Source organism: Bison bison, unplaced genomic scaffold, assembly GCF_000754665.1.
Source record: "Bison bison bison isolate TAMUID 2011002044 unplaced genomic scaffold, Bison_UMD1.0 scf7180017864508, whole genome shotgun sequence".
NCBI classification, from domain to species: Eukaryota; Metazoa; Chordata; class Mammalia; order Artiodactyla; family Bovidae; genus Bison; species Bison bison.
The window spans coordinates 16,818,521-16,834,106 of NW_011495064.1; the positions used below are offsets into that span (position 1 = coordinate 16,818,521).

Below are 15,586 nucleotides of genomic sequence, written 5' to 3' on the forward strand. Positions count from 1 at the left end.
TAACCTGATAAATAAGAGGTTCCCTTGAAAAGTGGAAAAACATGCCTCTGTCTTTCCTGCACCACAGTCTATTTCTCTATTAGAACTAGAGAGTTTCTTTGAATAGACCAAAAAAAACAAAAAACGAAAACCTCTCTCAGAAGACTTGAATGAGCAAGATGAGGAAATCAGGTGTTTAGAGGTCAATCCTTGCAGCTGCACTGACTAGTAAATAACCCACGCCTGGTTGCTGGTTTCTCTGCTTAGAATCATAAACAACAAAGGAAGAATACCAGCTCAGCTTGTATCATCACAAGTTATCCAAGTGAATTATCTAAGGACTGGAAATGATCTTGGAAATTATCCACAGGAAATTATCTGAAAGGTCTACAGTGACCTGTGAGTTACTCAGATCTGACAGGGAGGAATAAGCTGTTCCTGGTTATAGTCAACAAATCCAAAGCAACGGAGAGAGGAAGTGGGAGAGAGTGAAACTAGATACTTGCCATAGTGCATGGAATCTGAAAATGCATTTGCCTCTAAGCATGAGTAGATACATAATTTTTGTGTAGATAGCCCTGTATACATTCTATTTTCCTGTAATCGTTCCAGAATCTACAAAGTAAAGTGTTGAGAGACATTGGCACCAAGTTCCCATGCTCTTTGGGAATCAATAGTGTACATCTATTTTGTTGATTTTGAAAACTTTTTGGTAAAAGAAAAGCACAGAAGTCTGACAGGACTTCCCTGGCATTCCAGTGGTTAAGACCCTGTGTTTCCAATGCAGGGGGCATGAGTTTGGTCCCTGGTCAGAGAGCAAAGATCCCCTGCCTCATGGTATGGCCATAAACAAAAGAAAGAAAGAAAAACGCAGAAATCTGAGGAAATTGCAAAAGTTAGAGGTAATCTAGATATTTTAAGCACATTATAAGTGAAAATAAAGAAGATTTTATTAGCCTGACCAGCCTTGACAAATGCTGTAGAAATCCCTAAACTTTTCTTGTTTGGGCAAGGATTGTCTTGCAATCTGAACTTACTTTCTGGATGGAAATAGGCCAGAAGGCATAGGAGCTGTCTTGTGATTCTTCCTTGTCCAGTCCACGAATAGGAACATTCTAAAGAGTCCTTCTTAGCATCTGTGATGTCAGTGAGCAGCCTCGTGAGCCTGAGATGGGGACTTGCAAAGGCAAACGTGTGCAGGGCCAAGAAGGGACCAGAATGAGTTAAGTGGATGAGGGATAAAAAGAATTATTTCTGTCTGGGACAAGTGGTATTTCACTTTCCTCTTAAATGTCTTAATATAGTGGGATGAAAAATGGCCATGACACTTGGCCTCAGTCTGGGGAGATGGTAGAGGGTAGTGGGGACTTTAGGGAACTTTATTCCTCAGCTCCAGCTACATGTTGCCTGGTGGGAATGCAGCCCTAAAACCAGCAGAGCTGATTTTTCCATAAGAATTGAGAAAATTGGATTTTTAAAGTGGAAGTCTGGACTTGTACATTTTTGCAACTAATTCAAAATATTTGCAACTTTGTGAGAGCCAATCCTGTGTGAGGAAGCCTAACAAGACTACACCTTCAAGTTAGGTCTCTGTAGGAGGTCACTGTTCTACAACCTGCTGATGCTGAGTGAGTAAGAACTTGTTAGCACACACCATCTTCACTTTGGAGGAAAAAAGCCTAACACTGTGGTTTATTATTTACACGTCTTTAAGTAGATTTTTTACAGGTAATGAGAAAAATGCAAAAGAGAAGGGCATTTGAGGGACTTCTCTGCTGGTCCAGTGGCTAAGACTCTGCACTCCCAATGCGGAGGGCCTGGGTTTGATCCCTGGTCAGGGAATTAGATCCCACAGGCCACAATGAAGATGGAAGATCCCATGTGCTGAAGATCTGGTGCAGCCAAATAAGTAAATGTTAAAAAAAGGGGGGGCATTTGAGAACAATATTTATAATGTGTATATGGCCACTATACTATCATATTTAATTGTCATAGCATCACAACCAGAGTTATTACAGAAAGGATGATTTTCTGTTAGGACCTGCAGGCACATCTATATGAGATATTGCTGATGTCACACATGGCACTTGTTCAGTCACTTTGATGCTAGTATGATTCTCAGTTAAAAAAAAAAAAACTAAACTAAAAAACTTATTGGAAAGACTCAGTTTCTTCCACAAAATATGGAGATTTAGATACATCTAGATGACAAAAGGAATAGTTTAGTCTTTATAAATCAGATGTTTGGCATTCTGTAGACAACACATTATTGAATTAAAAATTTCTTCTTATCCAAAATCAAAATTAGATATTTGGAAAGAAACTATAATACCTAAAGACAAAGACACTTTTTATAAAATCTGGGCTTCCTCATTGTTTTAGATGCATGAAAATAATACATTTTGGGTCTTGAGTATTCTTTGATTTTTCAGTGAGATACTGCTTCAGACATTTCAGTATTGTCCCCCAGTCAATGATGGGTTTTTGCCTTTATTTCCCAAACCAAGTGTTACTACATTATTATGAAGTGGTAAGTTAATGAGAGATTTAACCATTTTCTTCTGTATTTTTCTGTTTTAAAAATTCTATAAATAATTTATGTTGCATTTAGTAGGGAGAAAGTATCTTTTTGCCTAAGTTCTTGGTGAATACCTTCAGGTTTTATGTGATTAATAGTTAAAGAGTGTCTAAAATAAATAAATAAATACATGTCCAGTTTCCTGGACTAGTAATAAGAAGCAAGTGTTGAAAAAAGTCACTGAGTATGAGATATTGTGGTGAGATAAAGATTAACAAGTGCATAAAACTATGTGAACACGCGGACTTGTGAAATCCCCACAAATTACCACAGAAGCCGATGAGGTTCTCATTCTAATTTTAGCTCCCCGCTTGGTTTCACTTACTATTTCAGCTCTTCAACACCCTTCTTGTGACAAGTAGATCCATCAGCAAAACTTTGGGTGGACATGTTTTTGTGTAATAGCCACTCTCAAGAATTGTTTTTAAGGACATTAGTAATCCAACATTTATTTCCATTCTGCAGAAGAATGAATGCAATGTGAAGACCTGGGTCCTGTTCATGACTCTTTGGTACACGCAAAATATTGCTGGCATTTCTATGTGTGTCTACTAAACTCTCCTGGACTCTTTGGGGCAGGTGTATGTCTTTGTGGGGATTCCCAGGTGGTGATAGTGGTGAAAAACCCACCAACCAATTCAGGAGATGTAGGAGTCATGGGTTTGATCCCTGGGTTGGGAAGATCCCCTGGAGGAGGGTATGGCAATCCACTCCAATATTTTTGTCTGGAGAATCCCCTTGGACAGAGGAGCCTGGCAGGCTACAGTCCATAATGTCACAAAGAGTCAGACATGACTGAGCATGCATGGACACGTGTGAAGCCTACACAGACATCCAGAAAAAGGCTACATTAGATTATTTCACATGGACCATCACACATGCTTTTAGTTCTGATCCTGAGAACATGGTATTCCCTCTCCCTCTCTCCATGTTTGTTGAGTGAGTAAATAAACACGTAGGGACTCTAACTCCAGTTTTAAGACCTCACCATTCTGTTGGCATTCCTGCTCTTTCCACGCCTATCTGTTTTTTTCAATGTCCTTTTCTCTGCAAACAGTGTTCTTTTCTCTGATCAGTGAAACCTCACTTATGCTTTAAGGCACAATTTAATTCTGTGAGTCAGAACTTGTTTTTACTTCTCTCATGACTCTTTCATAATGCCCTGCATCATAATTTTTGTTCATATGTATCCCCTCTTTAGACCCTATGGTCTCTGTACCTGATACATACTTGTACCTCTGCCATGGTGTTAATCACACTGGCACAGAAGTAAGTATTTATGAAGTAGATGAGAAAGTGACTGGAAGAAGTATTTGGTGTATTTTTATTCTCTCTAACATTAATCTATACTACTACAAATCTGGAAGCATGTCTTGAAATTTCATTATGGGCATGCTAATATAAAAGAAGTAAATTCATTCAATAGTCCAAAGAAAAAGCTTGAGACAAAAGTAAGATTAGAGAAGAAAACTGGAGAAGAAACAAATTTGAAGTTTAGAGACCATGTTGGAAGACTATGATAGCAGAGAAAGATAACCATATATGTTATCAGACATACTTCTGTGTTTGGGGCTAGAAAGACAAGATGACAGAGCCTAATTCTTAAGAAATTACTGGGGAGACAGAACTACAGAGTAACATAAATCATACAAAGCCTAAAGGAAGTCAGTATGTTGGGTGCCATAGTCTGCCTGGAAGAGTTGGGAGGGAGGAGGAGAATTCAAATAGGCATTTGAAAAGTGAGTTTGTGATTGCCATGCAGACATACTTGGAGGAGGAGAGCCATTCTAAGAAAAAACAGTATGTGCAAAGCATGATGTTTTAGTTCAAGCTGCTGTTAAACCATATCATAGACTGTGAGGCTTAAATAACAAACCACACTCATGAGTTAATTACCTCCCAACAACCCCATCTCTAAATACCATCACTTTGAGGATTATGGTTTCAATATATGAATTTGCTGGGGGATTCAAATATTCAGTCCCTTTCACATGGGCATTAGGAAAAAGAAGTTCATTTTACAACAAAAGGTAAAGTGGAGGTGAGGAAAGAAGAGTGAGGGAACAGGTGGACAGAGTGAGGGCCATTCATGAAAGGCTTTGTATGCCAGGCAAAGACTTTTTATTGAGTAGATAGGGAATGGTGAAAGAATTTTGAATAGGGGAGTTATGTCATCAATCTGACAATTCGGAAGGATTGATTTGGCACCAGTAGAAGGAAGAGGGAAACAGGAGATAAGAGTTGATCTAGAAGCCTGATGAGTAAGCATTCCGTGGACCAAGGGAAAGGTAATGACAGCTCGCACCCAGGAGTGGCAGTGGAGAGGAAGGCAAGTGGAGGTATGTGAGAAAGTGTCTGGAGGGACATGATCAGACTTGGATGTGGAGGGATGATGAAAGAAGGCACTAGGCAATCTAGGGTGAATCCCAAGTTTCTGGCATGGAATACTGGAAGAAAGGTTGAGCTATAAATCAAGGAAGGAAATACAGGAAATATAGCAGTTTAGGAACCTGAAGAGGACATATTTTCAAGTAATTAAAAATTAATTGGTACAATTCACATACCATTAGAATCTACCTTTTTGTGTTTTTATTGAAGTATAATTGTTTTACAATGTCGTGTTCGTTTCTGGTGTATAAGGAAGTAAATCAGCGATGTGTATACATACATCCCCTCCCTCTTGAGGCTCCCTCCCAGCCCCCCACCCCACCTCTCTAGGTCATCACACAGCACCGAGCTGGGCTACCTGTGCTAGACAGCAGCTTCCCACTAGCTGAATCTATTTTCTAGAATATACCTTTTAAAAGTGCATTTTTAGTATATTCACAAGGAATTTAGAATATTCCAGAACATTTTCATCACCCCCAAAATGGAACCCTGAAGTCTTCTCAGTCACTCCCTCCTCCTCCTTTCCCTCAACCCCTGGCCACTGCTATTAATGGTTTACCTTCTGTCTCTACCTGCTAGATTTGCCTATTCTGGACATTTCATACAAGTGGAATTTACAATATATGGCCTTTAGTGTCTGGCTTCTTTTACTTAGCATTTTATTTAGGAGGTTTATCCTTATAACATGTATCGGTACTTCATTTCTTGCTATGGCTAAATAATGTTCCATTGTATAGATACACCTCATTTTGTTTTTCCATTCACCAGTTCATGGACATTTGGGTTGTTTTTACTTTGGGGCTATTGTGAATATTACTTCTATGAATATTTGTGTACAAGTTCTTTGTAGACATACATTTTCAATTCTCTTGGGTATATACCTAGGAGTGAATCTTCTCAACCATATGGTAACTCTATGTTTATGTTTTTGTGGAACTGTTAAACTGTTTTCCAAAGTGGCTGCTTCATTTTACATTTCCACTAGCAACGTATGATGGTAAGAAATACAAACTTACCCTGAAGTTAAGTAGAACTCTCCCAGAGTCACTCATTAATAAGGAGCAGAGCCTAGATGTTATCTCAAGCGTGCCTCTCTCCAGAGTCCACTCTGTCCTCTATAGCAGTAGTCCTCAACCTCTGGGATCTGACACCTGATGGCCGGAGGTAGAGTGATGTAATAATAATAGAAATAATGTACACAATACATGTAATGTGCTTGAATAATCCCCAAACCACCCTCCCACCACCACATCTGTGGAAAAGTTGTCTTCCATGAAACTGGTCCCTGCTGCGAAAAAGATGGGGACTGCTGCTGTGCTGTACACCACATCTGGAGTCAGTGACGCAGAGGTGCTGGCTGAGTCTTGTGACTGTGGATGAGTTTACATGGAGAGTTTGAGGCAAAATGGAAAGTCATGGAGACTGCAAACCCCCAGCAGTACAAGATCCTGCACTTCAGACTGGGAAGGTGTGACCAGAGGCATAGGAGGGAAATCAGGGAAGAGAAGATGGCAGGAAAATCATCCAAGGGGAGAATTTCAGGGTGAATGTGGTCAAGAGGTGGAGAAGGCAATGGCAACCCACTCCATTACTCTTGCCTGGAAAATTCCATGGATGGAGGAGCCTGGTAGGTTGCAGTCCATGGGGTCGCTGAGGGTCAGACATGACTGAGCGACTCACTTTCACTTTTTCTTTCATGCATTGGAGAAGGAAATGGCAACCCACTCCAGTGTTCTTGCCTGGAGAATCCCAGGGACGGGAAGCCTGGTGGGCTGCCGTCTATGGGTCGCACGGAGTCGGACACAACTGAAGCGACTTAGCAGCAGCAGCAGCAGCAGTGGTCAGGAGGTAACCCATGGTAGCTGAGCCTTGCTATAACTTGTGACGGAACGCACTGACTTCTCTAACAGAGTGTTTTTGGAGAGGTGTGGGGGTGGGGAGTGGAGGGAGAATTGATTTTGACTGGCTGAAGAGGGGATGAAATCAAGCCAGCAAATTCTACTTGGCTGTGGAGGGTGGGGAAAGAGGAGAGATGGCCACTGGAAAGCTTGTGTTCTTTGAGGCCGGGAAAGACATTTCATGTGTCCATAAACTGCTAATGATTTAGCTCCAGTTCATCAGCTCCTCCCTTGTTTTATAACTGTGCCAACAAAATCCTTACTCCCATTTCTTTGCCCCTTCTAACTCTTTAACAGTGACTTTGTAAAAAGCTATCTTCCTCTCCCCCTCTCTTTCTTTCCCCTTTGTCTAACTAAATATATTTATTACTTTCATGTTTCCAGAAGTTACACAATTTCTGAAGGTTGATTTGGCACATGGAGCTTCCCTTGTAGCTCAGTTGGTAAAGAATCTGCCTGCAATGCAAGAGACCCGGGTTCGATTCTGATAGGGAACCAGTGCTGTCGACCTCTAAACTTCCTGAGAATTCCTAAAGTTCTTTTTAGTATTTTTAACAGATCCCCACCAATCTCCTTGTCCTCCATGTGTGAATCTACTAGTAATCCATTTATAGTATTGTTCTAATGTGGAAATATATTCTAAATTCTGAATAACAACTTTTCAAATATAGCTCAGAACATTTCATAATTTTAGGACTTCCTTTTTTTTTCCTGTTGTGTTTAATGCCCTTAAAATCTTTATAAATGAAGGTAATTTTTGGTCTGATGGGGAAGGCAGGGTAATGTTATTTCTCTCATGTTAGGGATGGTGAAAGTGAACCTTAGAGAAATTAAGTGGGACTGAAGATAGGACTGAAATTTACTGTTCACTTATGTTTTCTCTTTTGTTGGTATGTACTGCAATCTCTTTTCAGGAGTAAGGTGAAATTAGTTAATGTCTTAGATAGGAGGAAGAGATATCACCACCTCTTGAAATTTGTTTTTCTTTGACAGAAAGAAACATTTGCTGTAGGAGAAAAATCTGAAATAGAATAATTAAGTGGTGCCTTCTAATTATGGGCTTCAAGCTGTGTATATTTGATTGAGAATACAGAAATAATTTTTAAAAAAGCATTTTGGGGAGGTTACAATAGTTTACTTTTAATTGGTTCCAATAAAAAGTGTATCTCCAAATCCTTGATTCAGGAATAATTTCAAACTGAGACTTGGAGAGAGTGGGACAAATTAAGAGAAGAGCATAGAAACATATACATTACCATACATAAAATAGATAGCAAGTGAGAATTTGCTGTGTAAAACAAGGAGCTCAGCCCAGTGACAACCTAGAGGGATGGAATGGGAAGGAGATGGGAGGGGGTTCAGGAAGGACGGGATATATGTATACCTGTGGCTGATTCATACTGATGTATGGCAGAGGCCAACACTAAAGCAATTGTCCTCTAATAATTGTATTTTGTTCTATACTTCTTAATATTGTACAATTATAATCTTTGATAATTAAAAAAATAAAAAATAGAAGTAAAGTTTTCATAACACTAAAAAAAGAATGCTATAAGCATATGAGTTTCTGAGCAAGTTCAAGATGTTTTCACTTATATACATAGAGCTCATTCACTTTGCTGTACAGTAGAAACTAACACAATATTGTAAAGCAACCATACTCCAATAAAACTTAATTAAAACATAAACTAAATGGCAACCCACTCCAGTATTCTTGCCTGTAGAATGCCATGGACAGAGGAGCCTGGCAGGCTACAGTCCATGGGGTCGCAAGAGTCGGACTCGACTTAGCGACTAAACCACCACCACCGAAGTGTTAGAAGAATATTTCACTTGTATGAGAACACTGTACAGTTCACTTGAAAAGGAGAAATTAAGACTACATCTTCAAGTAGGTCTGTATCTCTGTAAACAAAATTAGCATCAAAATAATGTAAGAAATCTAGTTTTTAAAGCTTATTAGTGCAAGTAATAAAATTAAATAAATAATGATAATGATCAAACATTGTACAGTCCCTATCTTTTTGTGGTACATTCATTACTTATATGTTTTTTAAATCTTCAAAATTCAACTCATACCTGCCCAGCTCCAATCATTTCACCCTTAACAGCTCTTATTCCAAATACTGTCTTCCGTGTGTTCTTATTCTTTTTTCATATGATGCTAAGTTTTGATAGCAGATTGGTAATATCCATCTCCTGCCCAGTTCTAAAATCATGCTCATAATCCTAGCCACTTTGCTATCTGACACCAGTGAATTTTGCTGGTATTTTCTGTTTTCGTTTTGTGATCCATAAACTCAGTATTCTCCAGGGTCCTCTCTTTGAGGAAGCCTTCCTGAATCTCTCTGGTTAAATTTGTCCAATTCCTAGGCTCCTATAATGTCTTGGGCATATGTCTCTGATACTGGACTTAACACTGTTTTATAATAACCAGTTTATAATGGGTCTCCCTTACAGGGATGTGGGTCTTTATGAACAGCTCTTTATACCTTCAGCTCATAGCACAGTGCTGAACATTTCATAGGTAAGTAGTAATCACTGGCCTTTTTGCTCAAACACATGCCTTTCTCTGAAAGCATGGAGACAATTTGAAGGCAATATTTCATTGTGTTATCTTCTTGCTGCATTCCTTTGTAACAACTTAGAACTCAGGTTTTGAAATCCTCTCCCAGTCCCTTCAGAGACAGGCAGCTTCCACTCCCAGCCCCAAGTGGTGATAGGTAAGAGAGAGATTTTGTCCTCCAGGCTGTGTCTTCTGTTCATATTCTCTTGCTTCTCAGTGGTGGTCTGTGTAATGTTTTCATTTCTTTGGAGCCTCTTTTGTATAGATTCTGTTCCCTGAGACTGTCAGCTGAATCCCAGTGGGAAGATACCTGAGTTTTACTTAACCCCCATGCCAGTTACTGAGAATGTCCTCCTGCTCATGGTGGGTTCACAGGTATGAGGATGTTAGTGTTGGCACTAAGTACTAAATGGAAGTTAATAACTAGCTCAGAGCTCACCCCACAAGGCCTCCTTGCATTTTCTTTTGGTAACAAATAACAAAGTGCTGTTGTTGTTGTTCAGCCACATGTCCAACTCTTTGCCACCCCATGGGCTGTAGCACGCCAGGCTCCTCTGTCCTCTACTATCTCCTGGAGTTTGCTCAAATTCATGTCCACTGAGTCAGTGATGCCATCTAACCATCTCATCCTCTGTTGCCCCCTTCTCCTTTTGCCTTCAATCTTTCCCAGCATCAGGGTGTTTTCTCAGAGTCAACTTTTGTTTTTTTGCTGCATTTTATTTATTGCTGGATTTCTGTGGTGGGGCCTGGCCTTCGAGAATTCATTGGGTAAAGTGCTCAGCACAGTGACTGGATTGTAGTACTCAAAAAGATGATTTCCTCTTCCTCCTCCTCCTGCATCATCATCATCATACACTCACTCTAAGGTAAATGAGCAATCAAAGGGTAAGGGAATATGACTTTATTTCACGGCATTTGGAACCACATCTTTCCAAAGAACTAGTGCCACAGACAGGATTGGTATGAATATATTATTGGCATCTTCAGGAGAAGAAAGTGTTGATCTTTAAAGAAAAAACCCAATTTTCCCAAAGTTTAAAGTGTTAACTTCTGAGCTAAGCATCTCCTATTTCTGGGTCTTATTTGGGGGATATTTACAATCTGAATACTGGAGTTGCCATAACCTTTCTGTGTGGGTGAACATGTCCATCTAGAAAATATCTGACTGCAAATGCCTAATATGTGTATATGTTAATACTCTTCCATGTTTGTCTACAGCCAAATGCAAGGAAAATACCCCCTTGGTTTGGACTTTAGAGTTTACTGCATTTAAAAAATTTTTTTATTGAAGGATAATTGCTTTACAACATTATGCTGATTTCTGACAGACATCAACATGGATTAGCCATAGGTATACATATATCCCCTCCCACTTACCACCCTATCCCACCCCTCTAGGGTGTCACAGAGCCCTGGTTTGAGTTCTCTTCCATGGCATTTATTGCTAGAACTTCTTCAAGACTTTAATTTCTCATTGAACTGCAAATATGTCAGTCTGGTTGTCAGTACTAAATACTGTTAACCAAGAAAAAATAAATAAAATGCAACCTTTTTGCCAATACTTAATTGTCACAGAAAAATGCTATGAGGTCTTGTGAGATGAGCTCTGAGACGGTTATTGACTTCTGTTCGGTGTTTGGTACCAGTGAGTCCCTAAATTGTCGAGCTTGCTGTAATAATGATTGTTATTCATTTTCAGACAATAGTGCCAGTGACAGAATGCTTAGAAGCTAAGCAAAGGGAACAGTAAACATTTGTTCTAGATAATGCCTAAAAATGGATCTAATAGGCAAGCATTAGCAACAGCTAACATTTGTCTGGATAGTGAAAAGAATATAAATTTTTGGAGTCACATGGACTTAGCTCTGCCACTTAACTAATAATATGATATGGACAAATAATTTCACCTCTCCAAGCCTCAATTTCCTCCTCTATGAAATGGTTATAATGATACCTAGCTTTCAGGGTGTTATAAGATTTAAACCTAATATAGGTAATTTCCCCAACATTATGTCTGTCACATTATACTCTCCAACAAGTAGTATTTGTATAAGTTATTATTATTTTGCTTTCTAGAATCCAGGACAACATTTATTATTAATGCTCAATTAATTTAGTAAAAGCTCTTTGCAGGAAAAAAATAAACAAGCAAAACAAATAAAAATTTAAAACTCAGGAAAATCTCATTGTGACATTAAATAAACCTAAGTCAAAAATGAAAAAAATCGCTTTTATATCTGAGAGATTCAATATTATTCATGGCTATTGCTTCTGGTCAGTCTTAAATAGAATTTGGAAATATTGATCCACTATCTGTAAATGTGGGATACTTTCTTCTATGGGTCATCACTATGGCCCATTTGAAATGCTTTAACTTTGCTATTAGCACTATGTTCATTTTCTAAGTTCATACTATCATACTTTCTAAGTTGCTTTATGATAGAATCAACCCTGACCATGCTGGCAATGAGACTTTAACAGAGCACTCGAGCAAAAGTAACTGACTGGGGGAAATAAAGTAGAAAGATAAGTTCCAAGAACTCAGAGCTGACATTGAAAGAAATTAAAAAGAAAATTAAAACAAGACCAACACAGAAATAACCAAAGAATACTAAATCTGAATAGTGAGCAACAGTAATGTGTCTTGTGACATATGACCTTTTAAAAAGTAACAGGTAATGAAACCATTGGAGATTGTGCATGGTGGGTCCGAGACAGAGAAATCTTGACTAGAAAGGTAGAGAACATGGGAATGAGTGCTGAGGTTGAAGTTGCCAGAATGAAATTTCCTGAAGCAAGTCAAAGTGTGGTAGGTAAATTATTTCTTTATTATAGTTTCCTTTCCAATAGTATCTGTCTCCATCTTCCCTGTTGTAAGCAAAGCTGGGTGAGATGGGAGCCCCATGCCCTCATATGGAAACCATCCAGAAAATGCCAACCACGCTTTAGCTCTGAGGTTCATACTTATAGAAACTTATGTGATTAGATGATAACAGTAGAAACCCAGAATTGCCTGCTCCATACAGAAGAAATGAGTGAGTAATGTCACCCAAGGAACAAGGAACACTAAACTTCCTCTCAAAACAAACTCCAGAAGAAGAGAAAATCAGCCTTTTATTCTTGATAGAAATTATCCCAATACTTCTGGTTTCTTTCTTCTGATCTTATACAGTATCTTTTGCTTCTTTTCTCCTCTGGGTAAACCTCAGATCTGCTTCCATCAGACCTTCTAGCGGATGACCTTGTCTCCTTCTTTTAGAGTAAATAGAAGTCACTAGACAGGAACTTCCTTGACTTCCTGCTATCAAAAGGACACATACACCTGTATCTGTACCTGTTTTTTCCTCTTCCATGCCTTTACATTGAAAGAGGCAACCTTCTGCTTTATCCAAGGTAAATCCCTCCACCTGGGCACAGCCCATCACTGTTGTCTTTCCAAAGACCTTGTTATATAAGTTCTTTTTCTCTTGCCCCTTAAATTTCCCTTTCCACTGATGCTTAGCACTTAAACATGTAACAGATATCCAGAAGCTAACTCAACATTCCCCTTAAGATGTCTCAGACATCTCTAACTCCACACATTTAAAAATGCATTCATTGTTTGCTGCCCTCTCCATGAACTTCCTACTCCGTCCCCCGTTCCTTAGTTTCTCAGTCTCAGGGAAATGGTTCGTAACCCAACCAGATGTCTAGCTGGAAATCTGGAAATTATCCCTGATTCCTCCTTTCTCCTCATTCCCCATAGCCAACAGATCAGCAAATCTTGGTGGATCTACCTTCAGAATATGCTCTGTGACCAATCACGTCTCTCCGTTTTCACTGCCACACATTGTTTTAGATAACCTATATCTCTTGCATAGATAGTTATAACTGACTATGAACTGGTCATTAGTGTAGTCTTTACTAATTTCTCCTCCATATTGCAGCTGGAAGAATCTTTTAAAAAATCCAAATTTGATCATACCATTCTCCTACTTACTTTTAAAACAATGGATTCTCATTACCTTTCTGATAAAGCCCAAACTCCTTAATATAGCTAACAATACAGTTCATGAGCTATTGCTACTGACCTTTTTAGGCTCATCTCTTGCCCCATTCAATACATCAGTCATTCTAAATATCTTTTAACTTTTCTTAATTGCTATCATCCTACCCACACTTGGCCTGGCTAAAACTCATCTGACTCCTAGACTGTCTTAGTGCTCTAGCCCTTCACAGGATACTTTAATTTCTTATTTAATTCTTTGCTGGAGTATAAGAGCAAGAATTTGAAAAGACCCTGATGCTGGGAAAGATTGAGGGCAGGAGGAGAAGAGGATGACAGAGGATGAGATGGTTGGATGGCCTCACCGACTCGATGGACATGGATTTGGGTGAACTCTGGGAGTTGGTGGAGGACAGGGAGGCCTGGTGTGCTGCGGTTCATGGGGTTGCAAAGAATAGGACATGACTGAGCAACTGAACTGAAGAGCAAGAATTATGTTTGTCTTGTTCGTCAATTTATCCTTCTCTCTGCTTGTCTCCAAATTTTTCTACCAGCCACTCAAGTGTACCTTGCTTGGTATCTGGTGTCCAGTAGATACTCAATAAGTATAGGGTTAGCCACAAAATTCATTTGGGTTTTTCTGTACAATCTTACTTTTGAACCAACCCAATATTTGTCATGACTTCCCTGGTGGCTCAGATGGTAAAGAATCTGCCTGCAATGCAAGAGCCCCAGGTTTAATCCCTGGGTCAGGAACATCCCCTGGAAAATCCCCTATCCACTCCAGTATTCTTGCCTAGAGAATTCCATGGACAGAGAAACCTGGTGGGCTTACAGTCCATGGGGTTGCAAAGAGTTGGACACAACTGAGTGACTAACACTTAACACTTACTTACAATATTTGTCAAATAAATTAACTATCTTTCATAGTTTTGTCATTTCTCTTATTGAACTCAATAATCTTGATTCTACTGTGGAGTCTCAGTGAATATAATCACAGTACTTTTAAAATTTCATGTCTCTGTAGAGAAAGGAAGATTAAGCTTGAGTGTTGCCAGAATTACAAATGCTGTGACACCTTAGTTGTTAAAACTTAAAGTGTGAAAGTTTGTAATAACTACTGCTCATTTTAGCAAAGGATTTAGGCTTTTGGAGCAATCCCCTTGTCTCCATATGAAGGTCATATGAGTGTGGGAACATACTTATGGTTACTTATATATTAAGACCATATCTGCCATTAGGAAGGAAGAATCTTTCAAGAGATTTTATTTGTCTTTTCTTGCAACAGAGATAGTGCTATAGACAAAACTATCTTTGGAAGTTCTAATATGGCCAATATAATTTCAACACTATTCCTTGAATACTTACTAGATGTAATATTTCACCTTATAAATTCTGCAATCCTAGAGCTACAGGCAATCAACCTTTGCTGTTATTCTGGCATGTTTCCTAGACGCTGTCTGGGAGTTTAGTCTACAACATCTATGACAGTCATTACCTTACTTTGGCTTCAGCGCTTTCAGGAATGCGATTCCATTGCTGATGAGGCCACCTGCCGCTGGATGCCCTAGTGTCACAGAATTTTTTTTCTCCTATCTCCTTCTTCTTTCTCTAAATTAACATCTCTTCCTGTACTTCTAAACATTGATCTTCAATAATACTTCACCTTAAGTCCTCAACTTAAATGCTTTTAAATATGGGAAGGGAAGAGGAACTGTGTACAAAGGGAGACACCTTCCCGAGCACCCAGTTTTTTGCAAGATTGACGGTGCGTGCCTTTTATGTTACCTTCTGACTCAAACAGTCTAGTCAGTCAGTTCAGTCAGTTTAGTCACTCAGTCGTGTCCGACTCTTTGTGACCCCATGAATCACAGCACGCCAGGCCTCCCGGTCCATCACCAACTCCCGGAGTTCACCCAGACTCGTGTCCATCGAGTCAGTGATGCCATCCAGCCATCTCATCCTCTGTCGTCCCCTTCTCCTCCTGCCCCCAATCCCTCCTAGCATCAGAGTCTTTTCCAATGAATCAACTCTCTGCATGAGGTGGCCAAAGTACTGGAGTTTCAGCTTTAGCATCATTCCTTCCAAAGAAAACCCAGGGCTGATCTCCTTCAGAATGGACTGGTTGGATCTCCTTGCAGTCCAAGGGACTCTCAAGAGTCTTCTCCAACACCACAGTTCAAAAGCATCAA

General features: G+C 39.4%; 1 protein-coding gene across 8 annotated transcripts in view; it reads left to right on the forward strand.

The window, feature by feature from the left end:
* RASGRP3 (RAS guanyl releasing protein 3 (calcium and DAG-regulated)) overlaps window positions 1-15,586 on the forward strand; it is a 118,173-nt gene that overhangs the window by 52,072 nt on the left and 50,515 nt on the right. Inside the window, exon 1 of one of the 8 annotated variants that reach the window (XM_010829841.1) lies at window positions 8,596-9,370. The exons of the other annotated variants lie outside the window; for them this stretch is intronic. The gene's annotated coding sequence lies outside the window, so the exon portion shown is untranslated. Of the gene's footprint in view, window positions 1-8,595; window positions 9,371-15,586 lie in introns of those variants that run through there. 8 annotated transcript variants of the gene reach the window in all.